This window comes from Pezoporus occidentalis, unplaced genomic scaffold (genome assembly GCF_034315485.1).
Source record: "Pezoporus occidentalis ecotype Australia unplaced genomic scaffold, CSIRO_AGI_Poc_V1 ctg63, whole genome shotgun sequence".
NCBI lineage: Eukaryota > Metazoa > Chordata > Aves > Psittaciformes > Psittacidae > Pezoporus > Pezoporus occidentalis.
The window spans coordinates 2,196,085-2,200,200 of record NW_026915977.1 but is presented as its reverse complement, the minus strand read 5'-3'; the positions used below and the strand labels follow the sequence as shown (position 1 = coordinate 2,200,200).

The following is a 4,116-nucleotide window of genomic DNA, read 5'->3' as shown; positions in this document are numbered from 1 at the left end:
CTGTCTGCGTGACTGTGTCTCACCATGTTTCTGAATATATATCACTGAACAAACCTCATTTCAGCTTCCTTGTTATGTTCCTGACTCATCCTCCCAAAAGTTAATCTGATACAAGCCAAGAAACACACTCAGTTCTTCAAGCCATGCTTCAAAATGGTTACTGTACTAGACAAACATATCTCTGAGCAGAATTTTAAAGAAAAAAAAATGAAAGAAAAAATGAGGGGGAAAAAGAACGATATAATTACTTTCCGCTTAAATTTAACCCATAAATAAGTTCAGTCCACAGACCATGAGAGGAAAAAGAAGAAGAGACAAATAGTGGCTCCCTTTCTCATTCTCTCCAGAGGAGCAGATCTTAAGTGGTGTGTGATATTGAATCACCTTCTCTGTTTATATGTCGGTGGCATGACTAACTCAGCTACTGTTAGGTGTGAAAAGGTGATTCTAGTCTGCGGAGCATGCAGCAAAGGGTGGTTACAAACCTGGTTTTGAGGATTAGAAACCTCTCCATTGGAAATGCCTGGAAGCTTAAAAAGAGCCAATAGAGAGTGTATGGTCTAGAAAACTCTTGCTGTATATAACAGCAAGCAAGTAACGATTGTTCTGCATTGGTTTCAAGCTCCTCCTGTCAATAACACTTCAGTGTAGATAGCCACCCATGCAGCATCTGACTCACTGTCCATTTTCCTAACTTATATTGAGGTGTCATGTTCCTTGACTTTTTGGCTTGTGAAAATGTGCAGTTAGCTGCATTCTGGCCAAACAGGACCTTATGTTGTGATCATGCAATGTAACCACTCCACCTTTGGCAAACTCTATATACCGTGTGTGCTGCCTGCAGTTTAACTCTGTAGACTTACTGCTGTTTCAGGAAGTTCCAAAAGGGTTTTATTTCAACACTTGGAGGATCAGGATCCAGATTACAGTTTTATTTCATCGGATTTTCTGTCATGCAACAAGGCATATATTTCTCTCCCAGCCAAAAGGCAGAGGTTTGGGGCTGATTTCATCCCTGCTTTCCACACACAAACATATAAAATTAAAAGTGAATGATTCCTTGGACTACTTTGGATAAATTTTGAAACATCCAGTATCAAACACATTTGTTCAAATTCAATTTTAGGGTATAAAAGTCATTACATCATTTCAAGGAGAAAAAAAGAAGCAAACTTCCTTCATTCTGAAAATATAAAAATAAAAAAAAAAATCAAGCTTTTAAATCAAAGTAGGTTGGTAAAAATAACAGGTTTTTATGACAACTTGCACATTCAGCAAAAATGATAAAACCTGTAAGGTCTTTTAGTGCATTTCTGATCCAGTTCCTTCTACTCTTATGAATCCATCCGTCCTTTTATCTCCTGTTTTCATGTTAATTTGCTCACGCCTCTTTGCTTTGTCACTCCATCCCAGAAAGAAATGGGAGATGTCTTGGTGTCGTGGTTTAAACCCAGTCAGGTAACTCGTTCGCTCACTTCCCCCCCTTTTCTAGCAAGTGATCCCAGCTGCTTGGCTTCTGTACCTTCTAGTTCGTGACCATCAGCCCCATTGTCCCATCATCGGAGTAACCAGGTGATGATGTGCTCCCCTGGTTGACGGGTAAAATCTTTTCGCATATTCCGCAGCTCGGTTGAAGTCCGAGGTCGAGAAGTTACCTCTTCTTCTTCTTCTTCGTCATGTGATGATGACTCCTGATCAGATTCTGGACCGGGTGGTGAATTCATTGGTTCTTCATCTCGCTTCACCCTTTTTGCCTCCTTTTTGCTTGTTCTCTTGCGTACAGGGGCAACTGATATTGGTACGAATTGGTCCTCTGGTTTGGCTGCAGTGATTATCACGGTTTGAGTAGCAACTGTACTTGTTACTGGGGGTGGTGTAGCTACTGTGCTTGGAGCTGGGGTAACCGCGCTGTCTGTTGCAGTTGAAGTTTGAGCAGCTGCTGTACTTGCCACTGGGACAGCTGTGCTGTTCATTGCAGCCAAAGTTTGAGTAGCGACTGTTGCTTTGCCCTCAGATCCGCCGACATTCTTTTCCTTTTGAAGGCGCTGGATAGTGTTGAACAAGGCCCTGTAAGCATAGGCCAAGCCCCAGCACGTTGCCGTGATTTGTCCATCTCTGGTATGGCCAGAATGACCACACACCTCATTTAAGTGTTTTACTAATTCTTCTGGATTTTGCAGTTGTTCGGTAGTGAAATTCCAAAATACTGGAGGGGCCCACTGACCTAGATACTTGCCCATACTATCCCACACACCCTGCCACTCATGGCTGTCCAGCAACAAATCACCACCGCTACTATCAGCTACAACAATGATAAGGGAAAATAACAAGGGAAGAGAATACGATACCACCGGCCAAGAGAAACGAGCTCCACCCGGAAGCCCCTGTCCTTCCGGGTAATTCCCAGTTACCCCCCACCCCGGGCATGACGTGAATGGTATGGAATAAGGGGTGGATAATGTCCTGGGTTCAGCAGTAGCACTCATTTTTCCCCTTCTTGGTAGCTGGTGCAGTGCAGTGTTTTGACTTTCAGCTTGGGAACAGAGCTGATAGTGATGTTTAGGTTTGGCCAAGGACTCTGTGAGGCTCATGCTCTGCCAGGGAGGAGGGGAGGCTGTGAGGAAGCAGAGACGGGGCGCCTGACCCGGGGAGGTTCCATACCACAGCACGTCAAGGGGTGGGAGTTATTTTTCTCTTGGCCGGTGGTATCGTATTCTTTCCCTTGTTATTTTCCCTTATCATTGTTGTAGCTGATAGTAGCGGTGGTGATTTGTTGCAAACCCGTAGGAGTTGCACTCTCTCGATCCTCCTCCCCGTTCCTCCGGGAAGACGGACAGGGGGGGGAGACGGACACGGACCTCGATTGTTGTCAGCTCGGCACCACTCACTGGGAGTGAGTGAACAAGCTACCTGACTGGGTTTAAACCACGACAGTTCTTTTAAAAGAAGTGGGATTCGAACCCACGCCTCCATACGGAGACCAGAATACCCAACCCCGCTATGGGAAGGCTTACACCGCCTTGAGTCTGGCGCCTTAGACCACTCGGCCATCCTGACACTGCTACTGCGGAACCCAGGACACTTGGTATATTTAATTGTTAATCTCCTCAGGAGATTTCAGTGTGATGGCTCTTCTTCACAATGTTTTTTTGTAGTTGAAGGCAAAATGCCATAAATGTATAAACCCAAACAGGAGGAAGGCAAAGGGAGAAAGAAAGTAATAAAGGCAATTCAGATACTAGCACAAGCATTATGGGTCCAGGAAACTACTGGTTTCCCATTTATTAAATTGGGAGAATTAAAGTCAAGTATATGCAGATTTCCTGTATTTATCCCCAGTTTGATAAGAAACGTGGAAAATCCCTTAAAGGATGCACATCTTCGTTCTCAGTGGTGAAAACTTTGACATTTAAACTCTTGATATTTAAAGTGAGGCAAGATGAATCTCAAAGCTAATGCGCTAATGCTCTTCCTAAAGCTTATGATGTAGTAGCCACTGATGCCTTCTCCACATGCATTTTTTTCTAATACCTGCAAGAAACTTTGTCCATGGGAAATCCCTTGGTGAGGAATGCAATCTTGCTGATTTAACCCCGATTAAAAATAAGCAATAGTAAGCCTTGTTTCCCCATGTTCACCATGTCTGTTTCTATCTATGAAACTTCTGAGTTGAAAAAAAAATCAGAATTATATATAATAAAACTTATATTAAAATGTGTTTGTAAAAAGAAGCTGATTTTGAGAAACTGCATGTTGAGGGATACATTCAGATCAGGTTTAACTTGTAGAGAATGTTTCATGAGGCAGCACCAATTGCTTCTTTGTTTTCAATTAGTTTTCCAAGTAAATGCATTTTAGCATTTGTGATGCAGAGAACGTTTTTCTTCTGCTTTTAATCTTCCAAATCCCAGGTTTTACCTTTGCTGAAGTTCATCAGCTGTGGTGACTTATTGCTATAATTTCCATATCTCAGGAGATTTTACTTTGAGTCTAAAGCAAAGAAAAGTCCTTAAAGTTGCATCTAGAGGCAGTTTGCTTTTGCCAATGACAGAATGCATTTTTGCCCCAATCAGTATATATTCAAAGTTTGTCTCAATTCAAAACGTTCTCACAAAT

The 4,116-nt window shown here is 42.6% G+C and overlaps 1 non-coding gene across 1 annotated transcript; it reads right to left on the bottom strand.

The window, feature by feature from the left end:
• Positions 1-2,932: 2,932 nt before the first annotated feature.
• Positions 2,933-3,057, bottom strand: TRNAL-CAA (transfer RNA leucine (anticodon CAA)). Its single transcript has 2 exons — positions 3,020-3,057; positions 2,933-2,986 (listed from the first exon to the last, which is right to left on the bottom strand). It is a non-coding gene; the product is annotated as a tRNA-Leu (tRNA).
• Between the last annotated feature and the right edge of the window lie 1,059 nt (positions 3,058-4,116).